We start from the raw sequence: 24,147 nt of genomic DNA, 5'->3' as shown, positions 1-24,147 counted from the left end.
AATCCTCCTACACCACTGGTGGAAATGTAAGTTCGTGCAGCCACTGTGGAAAACAGTACTAAGGTCCCTCAAAAAACTAAAAATAGAGTTTCCATATGATCCTGCAATCCCACTCCTGGGCATATATCCAGACAAAACTATAATTCAAAAAGATACATGCACCCCTATGTGCATAGCAGCACTATTCACAACAGCTAAGACATGGAAACAACGTAAATATCCATTGACAGATGAATGAATAAAGAAGCTGTGGTACATACCTACAATAGAATACTATTCAGCCATTAAAAAAAATGAAATAATGCCATTTGCAGCAACATGGATGGACCTAGAGATTATCATACTAAGTATCAATAAGTCAGAAAGAGAAAAACACCATATGATATCACATATATGTGGAATCTAAAATCTGACACAAGTGAACTTATCCACAAAACAGAAACAGACTCAAAGACATAGAGAACAGACCTGTGGTTGCCAAGGGGGAGGGGTTGGGGGAGGGATGGAGTAGGAGTTTGGAGTTAGCAGATGTAAACTAGTGTATACAGAATGGATAAATGTATATATATGAATCACTTTGCTGTATGGCAGAAATTAACACAACATTGTAAGTCAACTATACTTCAATTAAAAAAAGGTCAAGGGCTTCCCTGGTGGCGCAGTGGTTGAGAGTCTGCCTGCCAATGCAGGGGACATGGGTTCGAGCCCTGGTCTGGGAAGATCCCACATGCCGTGGAGCAACTAGGCCCATGAGCCACAACTGCTGAGCCTGCGCGTCTGGAGCCTGTGCCCCGCAACAGGAGGGGCCGCGATAGTGAGAGGCCCGCGCACCTCGATGAAGAGTGGCCCCCGCTTGCCCTTGCACAAAACGAAGACCCAACACAGCTAAAAATAAATAAATAAATAAATAAAGTAGCTATTAATGAAAAAAAAAAAAGGTCAAGCATGTCAAAGTTAGTTTTGAGAATATGGAAGCTACTGGGTCACTGAGCCTACTCCAGACAGACACAGATCCCACTGAGGGTGCTGATGCAGCCCAGCTCTCTATGCATTGAGAACATCTCTAATTGAGACTTGGAGAAAGACAGGAGAGAAGCCTTTGGACTTTTCACTCACAAAGGAGGGAAGAATTTTGGATTTCAATCATTTGTCCACTGTACTTTAACTTGCAAAGGGAATATTTGAATATTAATTTTCCCATAAAATTGATGAGGTAGCCATATTTAAATTTATATTCCGATGTTGCTAACATTTTGTTACTGAACTATGAACATTTTTCTTGAAACATCTTTATGCTGTATTTATTGAAGTATAAAGAACTTCTGATGCAACTGGATAAAGTTTTAGGTAAATAAAAGAATGAATTTTCAGTGTTAGTTGCATAGCGATCATGAATTCAGTATCATTATTGTCCCGTTCTGACCATTTTAAGAGCCTTTTCTTCCCAGAAAGATACTCAGATGCAGCGGCTAGGATCAGGGGAGTGACCACATGAAGGTGACAGCTGGAGACTCAGATTTGGCTTACCTCTCTGAGGGCTATATCCACACATGACAGACAAAATAATTTTGGCACTGTGGACCTACCATCTCTGGATAGTATGTATAGGTGGGGTATTAGCTCCTCTCCAAGAGGAGGGCGCTGGAAGAAAAAATGCTGTCTTCTTTCAAAGTTTAACAGAGAACAGGTTTTGAAAATTTTGAGAGAAAATGACCGTTTCCTTCCACGTGGAAATTGATCAGAAAGCGTAATATTCCCAGCCTCTCTCCATGCCCTTTACTCACTCTGCCCAAAGGGAGATGCAGTGACTTTTCTAATTGCAAATGTGATAAGGATATAATGGGCTTGCTGAGCTCTTGTTTTCTCTCAGGAGCTGCTTTTTGCCTGTAGGATGGAGACCTTCTCTGTTTCTACAGCAAGATTTTGACTTAACAGTAAGAGCCTTCTTCTGGTCCTGTTTTGCCATAATTGAATAGGTACATCTGTCTAATTCTAGGTTTCATTTCCCAGGCCCATTTGGTGGTTACATTAAGCTACATACTCCAACTTCTAGTAGCAATAAAGTTGATGTTTCTGCTTTACATTTTCCTTACTCTTTTTTTTTGGATTTACCATTTTTTTAGATGCCACTGAGGGAAAAACACAGTGTTTGATAACCTCAAAGATCCTAACACTGTGCTCAGTCTAGTATCTGGAAACACATCTCTGAACAGTTGTATTTTAATTGGAGTAGTTATGAATTTATTCCCCCAAAATGTATGACTATTGCTAACCAACACTACCACAAATCAGCATAGGAATCATACCTCACGTATCATCATCTCTCTGGGCAATGTTTTCCTGATGAATGTCTATTTTAACATTCAAATTTCATAGAATGTACATTTTTCTCAATACAATGTTGATTAGCTGATGTTTACACAAGAGCAGTTTATAACTCTGTCTCTAAAACTCAAACAAGATGATATGCAGGGAAAGTCTTGGATCACAACCCAGATGCAATTAAGAGGACATCATCAGAATTATGTATAGACATTTTAAGGATGCCAAATATTAATATTGGGCAGGTATGTCTGAGATATCGCTAGAGCTGAAGGAGGCATCAATGCCTAAGAGGTCACAAAGATGCTAGAATAGACATCCTTGAAAGTGACAGTGATACGATGAAGAGCTACTCTTTTTGAAGGTTTCTTGTTTCTTTATGAAACATAATCACAGAAAAAGGGAAAGTCCATTTTGCAGTTTTTTCATTCTTATTCATTGACCACCTCCACTGAAAGTATGAAAAAGCCATCAAGGGCAGGGAAATCTATAGCATCACCTCCAAAAGTGTTTTAAAAAACTGTTTCCTGCTTTGGTATTTGTTTGATGTTGTTGCTTTTCATCCCAGCCCAACCATATCATCACTTTTTTTTTGTTTTTTCTTTTACAGCAACGGGCAGCCACATAACCTAGACCTGGCCCATGAAATGTAAATGGAAGTCTGTGTGGCAGTGTTTGTGGGAAATCTTTTATTATTATTATTATATAACTTTCAGGTATATAGAATTATAGCTCAATATCTGTGAACACTATAGAGTGACTGACTGCCATCATAAGTCTAGTTACCATCCATCACCATACAGTTGACCCTCTCCACCCATACTGTCCATCTTCATGGCCTTCTATCACAAAAAATGACATTTTCAACGATCCAACTTATTTCTTAATTTTCTTCAAGCATCAATTTTCAACTTTACTTGGTTGAAAACTCATTATGTGACATTTTCCAGTTGTTTTATTGTATACGTTTGTCTGCTTTTAAAGATAAATTTATTTAATGTCAGGCATTACTTACCATGTTGTAGATACAGTATTTGCGATGCTATAAACTTTACATGTTAATGCACAGAAAGCAATTTTTAAATTATCTAATGAGCATACAATGATGCTCTAAGCATTTCACACCTGTACGTACACATATATCTGTACATATATATGTGTGTGTTACACATATATACGTATATGGTTTTCCCATTTTAAAAAAATGGAACCAGGAATAAGCTCCTATTTAGCACTGTCACCCCAAACATCTGATTTTCAGAAATAGATTGGTGTTAAAATGCTTCACCTTCTAGAAAGCACTTCTCAAATAATATGTTAGCACACACATGCACGCCCACACACACACAGTACTAATTTAAAATAAACTTGCTAGTTGGAGCTGCATGCATAAGTTCTCAATTGCTTTCAGTTCCCAGTATGACTCCTTTGGAATTACAGAATTTAAACAGAAATAATCACTTTTATGATTATTGGTAAAATTGAATTATTGGTACATGATGCAAGCAAACTACAGACTTTAACAATGGTACCTTCAGGGAACTATATTCAATATCCTGTGATAAACCATAATGGAAAAGAATATGAAAAATAATGTAAATATATATGTAGAACTGAATCACTTTACTGTACAGCAGAAAGTAACACTGTAAATCAGCTATACTTCAATAGTTCTTTTTTAAAACAGCTAAAGTAAAATAAAAAGAGATAAATGATAAACAATGGTTCATTTTTCATTTAGATATTCAGATCTCAGAACCTTTTTTTTTTAAAATAGATCTTTATTGGAGTATAATTGCTTCACAATACTGTGTTAGTTTCTATTGTACACCAAAGTGAATCAACCATATGCATACATATGTCCCCAAATCCCCTCCCTCTTAAGCCTCCCTCCCATCCTCCCCATCCCACCCCTCTAGGTGGTCACAAAGCACCAAGCTGATCTCCCTGTGCTATGCTGCTGCTTCCCACTAGCTATTTTACATTCGGGAGTATATATATGTCAACGCTACTCTCACTTCTCCCAGCTTCCCCCTTCCACCCTGTGTCCTCAATTCCATTCTCTATGTCTACATTTTTATTCCTGCCTGGCAACTAGGTTCATCAGTACTATTTTTTTTTTTTTTTTTTTTTTTAGATTCCACCTATATGTGTTAGAATACAGTACTTTTCTTTTTCTGACTTACTTCACTCTGTATGACAGACTCTAGGTCCATCCACCTCACTACAAGTAACTCAATTTTGTTTCTTTTTATGGCTGAGTAATATTCCATTGTATATATGTGCCACAACTTCTCTATCCATTCATCTGTCAATGGACATTCAGGTTGCTTCCATGTCCTGGCTACTGTAAATAGTGCTGCAATGAACATTGTGGTACATGTCTCTTTTTGAATTATGGTTTTCTCGGGGTATTTGCCCAATAGTGGGATTGCTGGGTCAAATGGTAGTTCTATTTTTAGTTTTGTAAGGAACCTCCATACTGTTTTCCATAGTGGTTGTATCAATTTACATTCCCACCAACAGTGCAAGAGGGTTCCCTTTTCACCACACCCTTTCCAGCATTTATTGTTTCTAGATTTTATGACGATGGCCATTCTGACCAGCATGAGGTGATACCTGAATTGTAGTTTTGATTGGCATTTCTCTAATAATTAGTGATGTTGAGCTCTTTTCATGTGCCTCTTGGCCATCTGTATGTCTTCCTTGGTGAAATGTCTATTTAGGTCTTCTGCCCATTTCTTAATTGGATTGTATTTTTGATATTGAGCTCCATGAGCTGTTTGTATATTTTAGAGATTAATCCTTTGTCTGTTGTTTCATTTGCAAATATTTTCTCCCATTCTGAGGGCTGCCATTTTGTCTTGTTTATGGTTTCCTTTGCTGTGCAAAAGCTTTGAAGTTTCATTAGGTCCCATTTGTTTATTTGTGTTTTTATTTCCATTACTCTAGGAGGTGGGTCAAAAAAGATCTTGCTGTGGTTTATGTTAAAGAGTGTTTTTCCTATGTTTTCCTCTATGAGTTTTATAGTATTTGGTCTCATATTTAGGTCTTTAATCCATTTTGAGTTTATTTTTGTGTATGGTGTTAGGTAGTGTTCTAATTTCATTCTTTTACATGTAGCTGTCCAGTTTTCCCAGCACCACTTATTAAAAAGGCTGTCCTTTCTCCATTGTATGTTCTTGCCTCTCTTGTCGTAAATTAGGTGACCATATGTGCATGGGCTTATCTCTGGGCATTCTATCCTGTACCACTGATCTATATGTCTGTCTTTGTGCCAGTACCATACTGTCTTGATTACTGTAGCTTTTAGGTATAGTTTGAAGTCGGGGAGCCTGATTCCTCCAGCTCCGTTTTTCTTTCTCAAGATTGCTTTGGCTATTAGGGGTCTTTTGTGTTTCCATACAAACTGTGAAATTTTTTGTTCTAGTTCTGTGAAAAATGTCATTCGTAGTTTGATAGGGATTGCATTGAATCTGTAGATTGCTTTGGGTAGTATAGTCATTTTCACAATGTTGATTCTTCCAATCCAAGAACATGGTATATCTCTCCATCTGTTTGTATCATCTTTAATTTCTTTCATCAGTGTCTTATAGTTTTCTGCATACAGGTCTTTTGTCTCCTTAGGTAGCTTTATTCCTAGGTATTTTATTCTTTTTGTTGCAATGGTGAATGGGAGTATTTCCTTAAATTCTCTTTCTGATTTTTCATTGTTGGTGTATAGGAATGCCAGAGATTTCTGTGCATTAATTTTGTATCCTGCAACATTACCAAGTTCACTGATTAGTTCTAGTAGTTTTCTGATGGCATCTTTAGGATTTTCTATGTATAGTATCATGTCATCAGCAAACAGTGACAGTTTTACTTCTTTTCCAATTTATACTCCTTTTGTTTCATTTTCTTCTCTGATTGCCATGGCTAGGACTTCCAAAGCTATGTTGAATAAGAGTGGTGAGAGTGGACATCCTTGTCTTGTTCCTGATCTTGGTGGAAATGTTTTCAGTTTTTCACCATTGAGTATGATGCTTGCTGTGGGTTTATCCTATATGGCCTATATTATGTTGATGTAGGTTGCCTCTATGCCCATTTTATGTAGAGTTTTTATCATAAATAGGTGTTGAATTTTGTCAAAAGCTTTTTCTGCATCTATTGAGATGATCATATGCTTTTTATTCCTTAATTTGTCTATGTGGTGTATCCCATTGATTGATTTGCATATATAGAAGAATCCTTGCATCCCTGGTGTAAATCCCACTTGATAATGGTGCATGATCCTTTTAGTGTGTTGTTGGATTCTGTTTGCTAGTATGTTTTTAGGATTTTTGCATCTATGTTGATCAGTGATATTGGTCTATAATTTTCATTTTTGTGATATCTTTCTCTGGCTTTGGTATCAGGATGATGGTGGCTTCATAGAATGAATTTGGGAGTGTTTCTCCCTCTGCAACTTTTTAGAAGAGTTTGAGAAGGATCAGTGTTAGCTCTTCTCTAAATGTTTGATAGAATTTGCCTGTGAAGCCTTCTGGTCCTGGACTTTTGTTTCTTGGAAAATTTTTAATTATGGTTTCAATTTCATTACTTGTGATAGGTCTGTTTATATTTTCTAATTCTTCCCGGTTCAGTATTAGAAAACTGTACCCTTCCAAGAATTTGTCCATTTCTTTGTGGCTGTTCATTTTATTGGCATATAGTTTTTTGTAGTAGTCTCTTATAATCCTTTGTATTTCTGTGGTGTCAGTTGTGATTTCTCCTTTTTCATTTCTAATTTTATTGATTTGCATCCTCTCCCGCTTTTTCTTGATGAGTCTGGTTTATCAATTTTGTTTATCTTCTCAAAGAACCAGCTTTTAGTTTTATTGATCTTTGCTATTGTTTTCTTCATTTCTATTTCATTTATTTCTGCTCTGATTTTATGATTTCTTTCCTTCTACTGACTTCGGGTTTTCTTTGTTCTTCTTTCTCTAGTTGTTTTAAGTGTAGGGTTAGATTGTTTGAGATTTGTTTCTTGAGGTGAGATTGAATTGCTATAAACTTGCCTCTTAGAACTGCTTTTGCTGTGTCCCATAGGTTTTGGGTCTTCACGTTTTTGTTGTCATTTGTTTCTACGTACTTTTTTTCTTCCTTGTTTTCTTCAGAGATCTCTTGGTTATTTAGTAGGTCACTGTTTAGCCTCCATGTATTTGTGTTTTTTACAGTTTTTTTCCTGTAACTGGTTTCCAGTCTCATAGCATTGTGGTCAGAAAAGATGCCTGATACAATTTCAATTTTCTTAAATTTTCTGAGGCTTGATTTGTGACCCAAGATGTGATCTATCCTGGAGAATGTTCCATGTACACATGAGAAGAAAGTGTATTCTGCCACTTTTGGGTGGAATGTTCTATAAATATCAATTAAATCTATCTGGTCTATTGTGTCATTTAAAGCTTCTGTTTCCATATTTTCTGTTTGGATGACCTGTCCATTGGTATAAGTGGCATGTTAAAGTCCTCTACTATTATTGTGTTACTGTCAATTTCTCCTTTCATGGTTGTTAGCATTTGCTTTATGTATTGAGATGCTCCTATGTTGGGTGCATAAACATTTATAATTGTTATATCTTCTTCTTGGATTGATCCCTTGATCATTATGTAGTGACTTTCTTTGTCTCTTGTCATAGTCTTTATTTTAAAGTATATTTTATTGGATATGAGTATTGTTACTGCAGCTTTCTTTTGATTTCCATTTGTGTGGAATATCTTTTTCCATCCCTTCACTTTCAGTTTGTATGTGTCCTTAGGTCTGAAGTGGGTCTCTTGTAGACAGCATATATATGGGTGTTGTTTTTGTATCCATTCAGCCAGTCTGTGTCTTTTGGTTGGGCCATTGAATCCATTTATATTCAAGGTTATTATCGATATGTATGTTCCTATTACCGTTTTCTTAATTGTTTTGGGTTTGTTTTTGTGGGTCTTTTTCTTCTCTTGTGTTTCCCGCCTAGAGAAGTTCCTTTAGCATTTGTCGTAAAGCTGGTTTGGTGGTGCTGAATATTCTTAGCTTTTGCTTGTCTGAAAAGCTTTTGATTTCTCCATCAAATCTGAATGAGATCTTTGCTGAGTAGAGTAATCTTGGTTGTAGGTCTTTCTCTTTCATCACTTTAAGTATATTCTGCCACTCCTTTCAGGCCCACACAGTTTCTGCTGAAAAATCCCCTGATAACCTTATGGGGATTCCTTTATATGTTATTTTTTGTTTTTCCCTTGCTGCTTTTAATATTTTTTCTCAGATCTCTATTAAAAAACTAGTTATTACTTCCATCTGATCATTACAAAAATGAGACACCCCCAAAATATACTAAAGATAATTTCCTGTAAAATTCAGAAATGGAACAAAAACAAGCTTATAAAATTAAATATTCAAAATACAGAGAAATACATATGCTAAACTGTTAAAAATTAGAAATATTGGAAAAAGTGGGCTATATGATATACTATACACAAAAAATTTTTAATGAAGAAAAATGAACTACCTCAAAAATTTTTGAAGTACTCCACTTTCCTGTCTCCATGATGCTACTACACCTTGTGGTTTTCCTCCTACCTTTCTAGATACATTTAATAAATCTCTCTTAGGGAATGAGCAGAAAGAGCCTTAAAGTCAATGTATTCATTAGGCTACTATTCTTCTCACTTTATTCATATTTCCTGGTTACTTCCTCCACTGGGAGGTCCCCCAATTACCTCTATATTCTGATAACTACAAATCTGTAATCTCTAGCTGTTACCACTTTTGAATATCACCCCACATATCCAGCTTCTGATGAACATCTCCATTAAATGCTCAATATGTCCAACAATTCAATGTTTTCTAAGAAAGTCCTCCTGTATTCTGTAGCTCAGTAAATGTTCCACCACCCACCATCATATCCAAACAAGAGTGAATTTTACTCAAGTCTCACTGAAACTCACATGTAATCATCAAATCTCATTGACAGAATTTCCATAATACCAGTTAAGTCCATTCAATTCTCTCCTCCCTGTTCCTAAACTTGCTGAGGTTGTCATGATCTTCTAGATCACCAACCACTGGACTAATTGCCTCATTTCTTGACAATCTTAAATAGGCTATTCACACTGCACTGTGGACACTTCGAAAATATAATCATGCCAGTCCTCTGCTCAAAATCAGTCAATAAGTAAAACCTCAGTTCCTTATAAACCTTTTCAGACACATTTCTATCGTATGCCCTTCCATATTCAGTTCAACCATACTGAATGTTTCCTACATATGAAGTGTTCTTTTGCATCTCAACCTTTGCACAAGATTATACAAGTTGAAATTCTGCTCCGACACCTCTACTTCTTCCTTTACCTAATTACTTCTACTAATATTCTATAGTTCTAATTAGATAGGCTTTCTTCAGGAAGTTTTCTCTGACATCTCAACACCAGGCTAGGTGTTTTTTCTATGTGTTCTACAATACCTGGCACTTAGCCCTCTTTGTCTTTTACTACTTTGAACTGTAATGGATTAATGCATTTAACAGTGAGGGTGTGAACTTTTCACTAGTTACAAACATCATTTCAGGACCTTATCCTTGTTATATCCCCAGTGTTTGGTGCAGGTCTTAATATACAGTGAGTCCTCAACTATATTTCCTAAAAATATTGAACACTAAGAGGAAAGTAATATCACTGCCAGGAACAGGGACATTGACAATGGAAGCTGACTTGGGGACTGAAAATTATTTCAGTTATATATTGAGATTAAAGCAGTACTGGAATTCCCAAGGGAAAGTTTTGGTAGAGATTTGGCAATATAGAATTGAGCTTTTGATTCCAGGCATAGGTTTTAGTCATACGAATGTTGGTGATAACTGAAGTGGTAAAAGCAAACTAGGTTCTGAACATAAAGGAAAAACAAATCTTTGGAAGAAATTATGAAAGTGCTAAAATGATTAGTTTTATTGTTGTGTAGAAATCAATATTTGGCTTTCTGTTAATATGGTGGACATTACTGGGAGATTCGTTTGCTTTGCTGACTAGCTTCATAAATCAGCTGATATAAAGTATCATTGTTCAATATCAGCCTTTACTTTTCCTCAGAATAATAGAGTACAAAAACTCGAGATACTTTGATTAAAATGTAATATCTATTTTGATATTAAGAAATAGTTAATAGTATATATTTGACACATTAAAAGAATATCTTTAAGATGCTAGGGAATTTTATGAATTTCCTTTAAGGGATCCTTGCATAAGAAGAAAGTATTTCTGATAACAGCCATAAAACCATATTTTTATATGACACAACATTTAATAGACAGATGTTTAGAAGAACACTGATTGTTCAATTTTAGTTTCACAGTTTTCAGTAAATGGGCAAAAACTGAGTGAAGATATTTATACTTCTCTACACAATTCCACTTTCCCAAATGGATTCATGATGATTTTGTGAAAGCTTCTCCCCTCCATCAAAATAATATTTGTCAGTTACACATGCCAGTCACCACTTACAGTTAACACAGCAACACTGTAGGAAATGGAAATAAACATTTCCAGTTGAAGACATAATATTTGAAAATCTCCCACATCAATAAATGAGGAAATTTTTCTGAGTATTTAGAAATGTTATCTTTTTTAGGGCTTCCCTGGTAGCACAGTGGTTAAGAATCTGCCTGCCAATGCAGGAAACATGGGTTCAAGCCTTGGTCTGGGAAGATCCCACATGCCACACAGCAACTAAGCCTGTATGCCACAACTATTGAGCCTGCACTCTAGAGCCTGCGTGCCACAACTACTGAGCCTGTGTGCCACAACTACTGAAGCCCGCATGCCTAGAACCCATGCTCCACAACAAAAGAAGCCACTGCAATGAGAAGCCCATGCACCACAATGAAGGGCATCCCCCACTCACTGCAACTAAAGAAAGCCCACACACAGCAATGAAGACCCAACACAGCTAAAAATAAATAAAATTTTAAAAAGATAAACCTACTAAGTTGATAAAATATCAGAAGTTCTAAAATAATTTTAAAAAAGAAATGTTATCTTTTTCATTTTAATAAAAGTTTCATGTTGAAAATTATAATATTTTAACATGAAACAACTCGTAATAGCATGAGTTGTTTGAGATGTAGTTTGTAATAAACCTTATAAGGGAATATAATTTGAGCTGATCAGAAAATCTCATGGAGGGCAGACAGCAGAAGCAAAAAGAACTACAATCCTGCAGCCGGTGGAACAAAAACCACATTCAGAGAAAGATAGACAAGATGAAAAGGCAGAGGGCTAAAACCCAAAACAATTAAGAAAATGGTCATAGGAACATACATATCAATAATTACCTTAAACGTGAATGGATTCAATGCTCCAACCAAAAGACACAGGCTTGCTGAATGGATACAAAAACAAAACCCATCTATATGCTGTCTACAACAGACTCACTTCAGAACTAGGGACACATACAGACTGAAAGCGAGGGGATGGAAAAAGATATTCCATGCAAATGGAAATCAAAAGAAAGCTGGAGGAGCTATACTCATATCAGATAAAATAGACTTTAAAATAAAGAATGTTACAAGAGACAAGGAAGGACACCTCATAATGATCAAGGGATCAATCCAAGAAGAAGATATAACAATTATAAATATATATGCACCCAACATAGGAGCACCTCAATACATAAGGCAACTGCTAACAGCTATAAAAGAGGAAATCGACAGTAACACAATAATAGTGGGGGACTTTAACACCTCACTTACACCAATGGACAGATCATCCAAAATGAAAATAAATAAGGAAACACAAGCTTTAAATGACACAATAGACTAGATAGATTTAATTGATATTTATAGGACATTCCATCCAAAAACAGCAGATTACACTTTCTTCTCAAGTGTGCATGGAACATTCTCTAGGATAGATCACATCTTGGGTCACAAATCAAGCCTCAGTAAACTTAAGAAAATTGAACTCATATCAAGCATCTTTTCTGACCACAACGCTATGAGATTAGAAATGAGTTACAGGGGAAAAAAATGTAAAAAATACAAACACATGGAGGCTAAACAATACGTAACTAAATAACCAAGAGATCACTGAAGAAATCAAAGAGGAAATCAAAAAATACCTACAGACAAATGACAAAGAAAACACAATGATCCAAAAACCTATGGGATGCAGCTAAAGCAGTTCTAAGAGGGAAGTTTATAGCTATATAAGCCTACCTCAAGAAACAAGAAAAATCGCAAATAATCTAACCTTACACCTAAAGGAACTAGAGAAAGAAGAACAAACAAAACCCAAAGTTAGCAGAAGGAAAGAAATGATAAAGAGCAGAGCAGAAATAAATGAAATAGAAACAAAGAAAACAATAGCAAAGATCAATAAAAGTAAAAGCTGGTTCTTTGAGAAGATAAACAAAATTGATAAACCAGACTCATCAAGAAAAAGAGGGAGAGGACTCAAATCAATAAAATTAGAAATGAAAAAGGAAAAGTTACAACAGACACAGCAGAAATACAATGCATCCTAAGAGACTACTACAAGCAACTATATGCCAATAAAATGGACAACCTGGAAGAAATGGACAAATTCTTAGAAAGGTATCACCTTCCAAGACTGAACCAGGAAGAAATAGAAAATATGAACTGACCAATCACAAATAATGAAATTGAAACTGTGATTTAAAATCTTCCAACAAACAAAAGTCCAGGACCAGATGGCTTCACAGGTGAAATCTATCAAACATTTAGAGAACAGCTAACACTCATTCTTCTCATTCTTCTAACTTGCATAATCCAGGTTTTGCAATTTAAAAAAAAAAAAAAAAAAAGAAAGAAAGAAAGAAGAAGAAGAAGAAAGAAAGAAAGAAAGAAACCACAGGACCAAGGAGGAACTACTTAACCCCAGGACAGCAAACTAGACTGTCAAAATGCAATTTCCAGGTTTTTGAGTGGGAAACCCCAGCTCTTGGTTCTGTCCCCAGATTTCACACTGGGAACTGCTAGTAGTTTAGTCTGCAGTTTCCCCTGTAGCTTCCCATTTGTTTGGAACCTTCCCCAGATTCCATGCTGGGAACTGTTGATGGCTACAAGCTGGAGTGGGATTGGGTCTGACTTAAAAATGGGACTGGATGTGGGATTGGATTAGGTCCAATTTAAAAACCAGACCGGGTCTGATTTAGGCTGAACTGCGTCCAGTGAGAGGCCTTAGGTGAATAAGATTTTGTTTAAACGGAACCCTTTATATCCAAAGTGTATAAAGATGCCACCTTCCTACACATCTGTTTATTTTATGTCTGAGAAATCTGATCCCAGAAGCTGTAGATACTTACAAAAATGGCATTATCTTAGTAAGCTTGCTTTGTGTCCTGAGAGCCTAGCTTGGTAGCTGTCAGGTTGGAGGCTCTAAAATATGGACGAATAGAAATGTAAGTGGCACCCCATTTACGGCTAGATGTGGCTAGATGGGTTGAACTCCATTTGCAGCTAGGGACCTACCAAACTGCTGCGAGCCCTCAGGGGAAATTACAATGGCCATCATGGGGACCATTCCAAATAGATAAGAATTAAGAAGTGCACTTAAAAGCAAGAGCTCCCAAATCAAACAAACAGAATACAAACAAATAGAACGGAATACCTATTTTAATTAGTACACAGAAGCCTCCAAAATGCATCACTGAAAGATTTTAGAAGGCTAACAAAAAGTTAAAAAGATGAAATGTATCTAAAACAAAAGCTAAACCACATTACTGAGGAATTGGAAACTGTCTTGCAAATGTGCAGATCGATCATAGAAGTTCCAAGTTCACCTGCACTTCTCCCTTTTTTTACCGGTACATCAAACTTCACCTATTTCCCTCATAGTGCTTGAAAAGATCAAGACAGAAAACAGAATTGTCCTGCACTTAACCTGTGCCTTTGTGATGTAGATTTCCCAACCCCATCATCTCTAGAACCTAATAGCAATTCTTTGAAATGCAAACTTTGGGGAGAAGGTTCTCAACAGAAGAAAAAGAGGTATTTAGAAATTAGGCTAGTGAGAAATCTTACAAATCTCCACAAATATTAGTACTTATAATGTCTGTGTCTATATGTTTGTATGTGTCCGTATAAATACACGTATGTTGTAGATGAATGTTTTTCTATTTCCAGATGGTATTGCCAAAATTAATTTGTAAAAAAAAAAGCTCTATGTTTAGTTGTTTTGAAGGCAAGCTTTTGTAAGGATTGATCATTCTAAAGTTCTCAGAAATACAACAGAAATTAACCCAAATGCTTTTCAAGTTCATGTGATCTGGGATAATCTTCAGTAATTTAAGTTTATTGGTTTAGTTAAAATAGTCATGTGTTTAAAGTTATCGACATTAAATATAATGCAGATAAACTTTTATTGTGCCTTGGTTTACGAGTCAAATTTATGATTATCTCTGTTGTGAAATTTGTCATCAAATAACAGCTTAGAATGATGGCTAATTTTGTCTACTGTCTCATGAAGTTTGAGGATAATCTAAATATAATTGTTGGGAGCCAATGATTTAGATGTAAGTGAGATAAGAGTTTAGAGATAAACTTTTTGGCAACAATTATATTTAATGGTATGTATACTCAAAAACTGCTTCCAGAGTCTTTTTGTAACAAAATTTAGTTACCAAAGTAACTAGTTCATTCTAGTTACTAAGTTAAATTATATGATAGAAATTTATTAAATATCTAGATCATTTCCAAATAAACTATGGTGAAATATTAATTATTGATCATAGATTTAACTACTTTTGGCTATTTATTGCAAAGAAAATAAAAATAAATTGTCTATTAGTAGACATGTTTTATGTAATATTGAATAATTGTACTGTGAAAAAGCATGTTTCTAGAAATAAATTTGCCAGTCTAAAAAAAAAAGCTAGTATGACATATAGTCCACAGTAGTTATTTCTTAGTTTTCACTAGACATTAATGTTTGTAAGGTTTAGGAATTCTAGTTAATATATGTATTAAAGCCGCTAGAAATAAGGTAAACAACTCTGTATACAAGAAAAGTAGCATGTATTTTTTGGCTAAGAAAAGGTATGAGGTATGGAGATGAGTTCTTGTTAAAGGACATGAGAGTAATTTTATCTGAACTAAAACTTTTGATTATTTCAGAATAGGAAAGAAGAAAATAAGGGATAAACTATGGACCAAGAAAGCTGGGAAGAAAAAAAGAAATCTTGTATAATCAAGTTGGCTAAAATTGAATTGTTATTGTGGGAGTTTTAAGAATGAGCTTTAATATCAATAGTGTACTTACATAAAACAAACAATTTTCTTTCATCTGCTAAAAGAGCAATGCTTTATTGGACTATTGGTCTGATCTTGGTAAGAGATTATGAAAGATTTTCTTTGCCTTTTAAAGTAGTATGCTTAGAAAACAAGAATTCTGTGTTTTGCCAAAATAACTTTCCATGTTTATTAGATTTTTGATGACTTAAGCTGGTACGCTTGACATTTTAAAAGCTAAGTTTTCCTCAAAACTATGTCACCTGAAACTGCTGTCATCAAAACTAAGGTTCACATCAAAAGGACTGAACCTGAATATCAGCCCTAAATGACTTTCATGCAAAGGCAGCAGCAACAGAATCTACAAAGACTGTGGCACATTTGGATTAGTTCCATTCTGCTTCTGCTAAAAATAACCCCTCATTGCCATATTTTTGCCATCCTGATGTCCATGTAACATGGCAACAGTCTGTTCCTGAATCAGAAGTTAAGATGGATAAACGATGACTAAATTATATGTATATTCTAAATTATATATAAATTATAGGAACCCCAACACAGCCACTTGGTCTTTCCCAGCTCCCTGAGAAACCCCATTTTCAGTCTTCATATACCTTTACACACCATAGTGCATCTAAGAAAATGTATTTTTGTCCCCAGAGGCCTCAGACCTCCCCGCTCTGGACCCTTTAAACACTTCATTCAACTGCCACTTAGTATGAGTTACCAATATGCTCTTGTTACTGTATATATGTCTTCTGGATGGGTTGAAGTCTTCCCCTATCGCAAGGCTGATTCCCTCACAGTGGCAAAGAAACTGTTAGAAAATGTGTTTCCCATTTGAGGTATACCTTTCACAATAACCAGTGATCTAGCCACCCACTTCACTGAGCACATCATATGAGCCTTAATGAAAACCTTGCAAACTTCTTGGAATTATCACTGTTCCTATCACCCTCAATCTGGCAAGGTCAAGAGAATTAATGGAAAAAAAGGATCCTGAATTCTTCCAGTTTACTCAAATACCTGGCTACAACTCACTAACACTCACTAACACTTCCAATTTTCTCTCACCCTCCTGATTTGGAATCACTAAGAACACAGACTGCCCTTAAATCTCCTTGGTAGAAACCATACCACATTCTTCTCACTACCCAAATGGCAATCAAATTTGAGGGACTGGAACCTTGGATATACATCTCACAACTGAAGAAGAGCCCAGCTGACACCTGGTCCTATACAAATGCTGGAGACTTCTGAATCAAATTAAAGGGGAAGTAGCTGACATCAAGGTAGACTGCTTCCACCCTAGACAATGAATTCAGACTTCATACCTTAAACATGAAACCCTTTCTCCTCCTTTTACTTTCCTTTACTCTGGCATTGGCCTGGAAAGATAACACCCTCATCTGTATCTTCTAGGCCATTGCTATGAGGGTAAACTTTTAGACTGCTGGATTTATCAAAGATTCCTATCTAACCATCTGGACCAGACTCCCCAGCCCCCAAGCAATCTCACCAGTAGTACCCATCTTTGCAAGGCATTTAGAATGACTGTTTCAGGATAGGAGATTCTCTTTGCACATGCACTAAAAACATAACTGACCCTTGACCTGAATGGGTAAATGCAGCAATCCCTGTGAAATGATCCATTTCCTAGTTAGAAGTAAATGTCAATACAAATGAGAATATGATCAGAAACCTTGCCATAACCCTTAGATATTTGCAAATTCCATTGCTAAAACATTAACTGCCCAGCAAAGATCCTTAGACTCTCTGGCCAAGGTTGTACTTGATAATAGGATAGCCCTTGATTATTTTTCAGTTGGGCAAGTAGGTGTCTGCACTGTGGCCAACCCCCCACTGTGTACCTGAATCAACACTTCTAGGAAAACTGAAATTCAGTTATGTAAAATCACTGAGCAAGCCACTTGGCTTAAAATGGTGACTCCTTCAGTGTGGGCTTTGATGGGTCTTGGTGACCATGACTCCAAAGTGCACTCTAAACATTGGGAATTATTCTCCTTATAATCTCCCTGGTGCATTGTATTCGCTAAAAAGCTATAAAAACGCATGTCCTCAGCTGCTAACCACCAAACAAATGATCTCCCTAAGACTGGGATATCAGAAAAGAAGCAAAGAGAATGACAGACTTAAGGATTATGAACCTGAAACGTTCACCTGTGAATGTCACAGGGCTTAAGGAAAAACGTCATGCTCTGTGGATGCAACAACAAAGATGAAGAAAGCTGAGGAAACTACTGAGTAATAGCTAAGAATGGTGCTAATGCCTTAAATTTACCATATCTCTCAGGCTGAAATTTTGATCAAAAGGAGGGATTTTTTAAAAAGAAGAAAAGGAAACTAGACCCAAGAGGAACCACTTGCCCCTAGCACAGCAAAACAAGACTTAATTGCAGTTTCAACCTCTCCCCACAGTGGGGGTCAGCACTAGTGAGGTAACCTTGCCTGTGACAATCCTGTCTTTTGCTAATAATCATCTTGTCCTGCCTTGTTTCAATAAAAGCCGTCCATTTTGTACAGCTCCTCAGAAACCTATTTACTAGATGGGATACTGCCCAATTCATGAATAATTGAAAAAAGACAATTAGATCTTTACATTTACTCAGTTGATTTTTTTTTTAAACACAATATTTCTAACAGAAAGTCGGGGGGGCAGGTAATAAGTCATGAAGCAAAAAATTCCTTCTTTAGAATGTCCTTCCAATTTTCTATTACAGCCAAAAGTTTGTTTACTTCTTTTAGTCTGTCTGCAGTACATAAGGGTAGACTCTGTGAAGTAATTTGTGAGTGATAGGCTGATATCAGCTCATCACCTCCATGCAATTCAGTGCTCACCAATCATGAATGGCCTCCCCAATCTTGTGTCAAAAGAATGAGACTAGATTAAATGAGAATGTGCTACTGTGCACTGTCATACGGTACAGAAAGACCACTATAAACTTGCTCATGTCCATCACCATGCGTGTTGATATCACATGACGTGTTCAACTCAAATGATTTTTTAAATCTCACTTTCTTGTGTAATCCCAAGGTTCTGTGGAACCCTAGTTAAGAATCAAAGGTCTCAGTTGTTATTTTAAAAAAATCTATAAACCTGAAATTTCTGGATTTACGGAGCACAGCTACAATGAGGAATGAAAGTTAGTCATACCGGCAAGTATAGATACTGAGTCTCCATAACTCAGTGGCTCCCCTAAATGGCTTGTAAATTATGGAGCAGTGCTCAGTCTCTGCAAAACCAAAATATCAAAATATATCCGACTTGGAAAAGAATATTTAGGAAGATGCCTATGATGTTGTGAGGCACCCCAGATATCAGTGCAGCATCTAGTATTGCTTCATTCTTCTATACATTCTTACTCAAAACCAACCTTTATTGATGATTAAGATTTATATTTTCTTCGAATCATATTGACAACTTAGTCATTTGTGATAATGCAAAAGGAAATAAAATTTTGTTCTTGTTAAGTCTGAAGTGCCTATTAAACAACCATGTAGAGATATCAAATAGGGAATCAAATATGATTAGCAAGCCTGGAGTTGCAGTGTAAGTCAGTGTTAAGTATACATATATTCAGGATCTAAATATATATTTATGAACATGAGTATGAATGAAATAACATAGGAAAATGAAGTCCAAGAATTAAGCCTGCAGTATTACAATATTATAAAGATGAAATAAAAGAACAATCAAAATAAACTTAAATGCAGTGGCCAGTGAGAAAGTCAGTTTAGGATATTATTATAAAATCCAAGAGAAAAATGTGCCCCAAAAGGAGAAAATGGTCCCATTTTAACCAATGGTGCTAAACACCAAGGAAGAGAATTATGATAGATTTAGAAGCATAGTAAACCTGACAAGAGCAATCTCAGTGTAGGGTTGCGGTCACTCCACTAATTGGAGGCTTATGTTAAGGAAATGGAGAAAACAAGACTTCAAGTCAAGGAGGTATCTTTAAGATACAAGATAGCAAATATTTATAGGCTGATGGAAATGAAAACAGAGGGAGAAAACAAGGGTGTAAGGGCAGCAGTGGTTCCTAGGGAGTTCCCATTTTTTAAGGCAATAAACTCCCTTTATGTGCTTCAATGAGTTTGGGTCTTGTGTCTTACAACTGAAAGAGCATGACTGATACAAGCCACCACCAGGATTATTTGGAAGTTGGAGACACATTGAGAGACACTACTTCTGGCAGTTCTCCAAATAAAAGTGACCCAACCAAGGAGAAAGCTTGTGAGTATTTTCCAGTCTAGAATGATAATGGGGACTTGAAATTTTCTGTAAGTGACAACAAATGGTTCCCATTTACCCACAACTCTCTAGATGTAAATTGCTTCCAAGATGTGCCTAAGGAATCTGGACACTATCCACTGGGCTTTAGAAATCTTGGTGAAAAGTCCTTGTTCACCGTTTGCACAGAAGGATGTTAATTCACCCCTGCCCCCAGTGTACTGAAAATCAGACTCTTAATTTGGGGACTTACAAACTCTGTAGAAGTTTCTCCCCATATAGTATTTGATATTAGGCAGTGCACAACCCTGATGACTTGGAACTTGGAGTCAGATTCAGTTCAATTTAAAACAGTTTTTGTTTTTTTTTTTAGTTTTATTAGTTTATACACTTGAGTATTATGAAGAAAATTCATACCAAATACATATTTTCTAAACCAATGCCTGATTGGAACTTTGTGAAAGTGAAATTAAATATGTGTTTATTCCTACATCTTCTTTTAATTCCTCAAAATGTGCTTTTAATAAATAATAAGCATTCTAACTTGATTTTTCCCAATTAAATTTCTCAGTCTGAATTTTACTTAGTATTATACTGACAGTCTATATGTGTTCTGTGTTTCAAAAATAAAAGGCAAAAGTTCTGGTCCAAGATAGCAGTATAGGAAGACCCTGAACTCACCTCCTCCCAAAGACATGCTGACTCTAAACCTACAGATAGAGCACTTCCTCTTGAAAAAAGAACTGAGGGATGATGGAACAGTTTCTGCACAACAAATGATAGAGGAACCACATAGAGATGGAGACATGGTTTCCACAAAAACCCACCCCTGACACAGCAAGCTGCATTAGGGAGGGATATTTCTGAGTGGTTTGTGTGCAGACTTACCTGCTCTGGGGCTCACAAAATAGGCAAACAAACAAAAACTACCAAAACCCCCAAAAAACAAACAAAAAAAAAACCCAGCAGCTTAAAGGACACCTAGACTATACATGAAGGAAATCCATTTACTAACCCCATACATCTGCCAAATAGGCAGGGAACTTCTGGAACTCTCTCCAGAGCTGGAGGCACCAAAGAGCCCCATTTTTTTTTGTGCTCCCCCCTCCACCTTAATAGTACAGGTAGGGACACAGTCTAGGCACTCTGACTGGCCTGCCAAGAGGCAGGGGGTATGTGGACACGTGTATGCATATGACCGATTCACTTTGTTGTACAACAGAAATTAACACAGTATTGTGAAGCAATTATACTCCAATAAAGATCTATTTTTAAAAAAGCAACTGATGAAATACTTAAAACTTGTAACAAATTCTGTGAAACAGAGTACCGAGATAGAGACATTCAGAGATAAAGCTATGTCATTATACTGAGTAATCAGGAAAGATCTCTTTGAGGAGGTGACATTAAAACTAACCTTGAATTTTAAGAAAGAACCAGAGAATAGCTGGCACTGCACTGTAGACATGTGAAAGATCATTTAGGCATGAAAGACACTGGCTTGTTTAAAAAAAAAAAAAATGCTGAAGAGGATATCAAAGTGGTGGGAGAAACAACTTTTTGGTGGTGGAGGTGGGAATCAAAAGTTCAGTTTTGGATATGTTAATTTTGTTAAATTTTTTTAGACTTCCATACAGAGATGTCTAGTAGGTAGTTGAATATATGCATTTCTAGCTCAGAAGAGTTTGAGCATAAAGAAAAGAATTGGGAAATAACAGTGTATGGGTTATATTTAAACTCATGCAAATGAATGAACTCATCTAGAAAAAGAGTATATAAAGAGAGGGTCAAGGACTGAAATGGGAGGAACAAAAGTGTTTGGAGGGTGTGAGGTCAGCTGCTCTAGGACCACTATTAGGGGTAATGCTAAGAACAAAATATGGTTTATCAGTTATATCCTTCTCCCACAATCAAACAGTGGAGTCTGTTAAAACAGAGTGGAATTTCATGGTCATTGCATATGTCTATATATTGTAGCTAAATTGTTTCTGGCAACAAAAGCACCCCAGGTCCCTGGTCCCCATCAACAACAGCTGTCTTCCCACAGCAGCCTTGGCATGCTAGGCCCACTCCAGCTCCAGCCATTCCACCAGGATGGCCCTGGTGTGGTACACCCTGGGACCGCCTGACTTCCATCTGCTTCAGCTCCAGCCAGCCAGCACACAGTCTAACACAGGGGACACTCCTACACAAGGCCACACCTTCAAGACCAGGAGAGGTAGCTGTTTTGCTTAATTAATAGAAACAAACACCAAAACTCAAACAAAATGAGGAAATATAAGAATATGTTCCAAATAAAAGAACAAGATAAAAACCTCAGGGGAACAAAAAAAACCCTAATGAAATGGAGATAAGTAAATAACCTGCTAAAAGAGTTCAAAGTAATACAGTAATAGTTACAAAGATGCTAATTGAACTCATGAGGAAAAAGGAGGAATACAATGAAAACGTCAACAAAGAGAAACTATAAAGAAGAACTAATCAGATCGGAAGAATACAATAACTAAAATGAAAAAACACACTAGAGGAATCAACAGTAGATTAGATGATGCAGAAGAACTAGATCAGTGATCTAGAAGACAGAGTAGAGGAGATCACCCAGTCAGTAAGGAAAAAACAGAACTTTAAAAAATGAGGATAGTTTAAGGGACTTCTGGGACAACATCAAGTGTACCAATATTCCCATTATAGGGGTCCCAGAAGGAGAAAGAGAAAGGGGCAACAAACTTATTTGAAGGAATAATGGCTGAAAACTAACCTGGAGACAGAAGCAGAGAGAGAAGCAGATCCAGGTCAGGAAGCAGAAACTTCCAAACAAAAGTGAACCCAAAGGGCTTCCCTGGTGGCGCAGTGGTTAAGAATCCACCTGCCAATGCAGGGGACACAGGTTCGAGCCCTGGTCCGGGAAGATCCCACATGCCTCGGAGCGACTAAGCCCATGTGCCACAACTACTGAAGCCTGCACACCTAGAGCCTGTGCTCCACTACAAGAGAAGCCACTGCAATGAGAAGTCTGTGCACCACAATGAAGAGTAACCCCGCTCACTGTAACTAGAGAAAGTCCATGCACAGCAAAGAAGACCCAATGCAGCTGAAAATAAATTTATAAAAAAAAAAAGTGAACCCAAAGAGATACACATCAAGACATAGTATAATTAAAATGGCAAAAGTTAAAGAGAATTTTAAAGACAGCAAAAGAAAAACAATCACATAGGGAAACCCCATAAGACTATCAACTGATATTTCAGCAGAAACTTTGCAGGCCAGAAGGGTATCAGAACATATTTAAAGTGATGAATACATTAAAAAAAAAAAAAACCTTACAACCTAGAACACTCTACTTGGCAAGGTTATCATTCAGGATTGAAGGAGAGATAAAGACTTCCCTAGGCAAGAAAAAACTAAAGGAGTTCATCACCACTAAATCAGCATTATAAGAAATGTTAAAGGGTCTTCTTTAAGCAAAAAAAAAAAAAGAAAAGGCTATAACTAGAATTAAGAAAATATATGAAAGAAAAAATTCTCACTGGTGAAGGCAACTATACAGTAAAGGCAGTGGACCAGCCACTTAAAAAGCTAGTATAAAAGTTAAGACAAATGTAGTAAAATCAACTATAACATAATAAGTAGTTAAGGAATACACAAAATAAAAAGATGTAAAATACAACATCAAAAACAAAACATGCTGGGGAGAGTAAAAAGGTAGTGCTTTTATAACGCATTCAAACTTAAGTGACTATTAGCTTAAAACAAACTACTATATCTATCAATAGATATATCTATCTCATGGTAACCACCAAAAAAATATATATATATATCAAACCACAAAGGAGGAAGACCAATGGAAGAAGAAAGGGAAGGGAGAAGAATGACAAAAAGCGACCCCAAAACAATTTTAAAAATTGCAATAAGTACATACCTATCACAAATCATTTTAATGTCAATGTACTAAATACTCCAATTAAAAAAAAAAGAGTGGCTGAATGAATTAAAAAAAAAAAAACTCAAAGGCCCATCTATACACCGCCTAGAAGAGACCCACTTCCGATATAAAAACACACACAAAGTGAAGCAATGGAAAAATATTCCATGAAAATGGAAACAAAAAGAAAGTTGAGGTAGCAACACTCAGACAAAATAGACTTTGAAACAAAGACTGTAACAAAAGATAAAGAAGGATATTACATATTGACAAAGGGGTCAATCCAAAAAAGATGATGTAACATTTGTGAATATTTATGAACCCAACATATGAGCACCTAATATAGAAAGGAAATATTAAAGTTATAAAGGGAAAAATTCAGAGTAAAACAATAATGGGAAAGGACTTCAA

This window comes from Balaenoptera acutorostrata, chromosome 4, assembly GCF_949987535.1.
Source record: "Balaenoptera acutorostrata chromosome 4, mBalAcu1.1, whole genome shotgun sequence".
NCBI lineage: Eukaryota > Metazoa > Chordata > Mammalia > Artiodactyla > Balaenopteridae > Balaenoptera > Balaenoptera acutorostrata.
Note: the sequence above shows the minus strand (reverse complement) of the source record.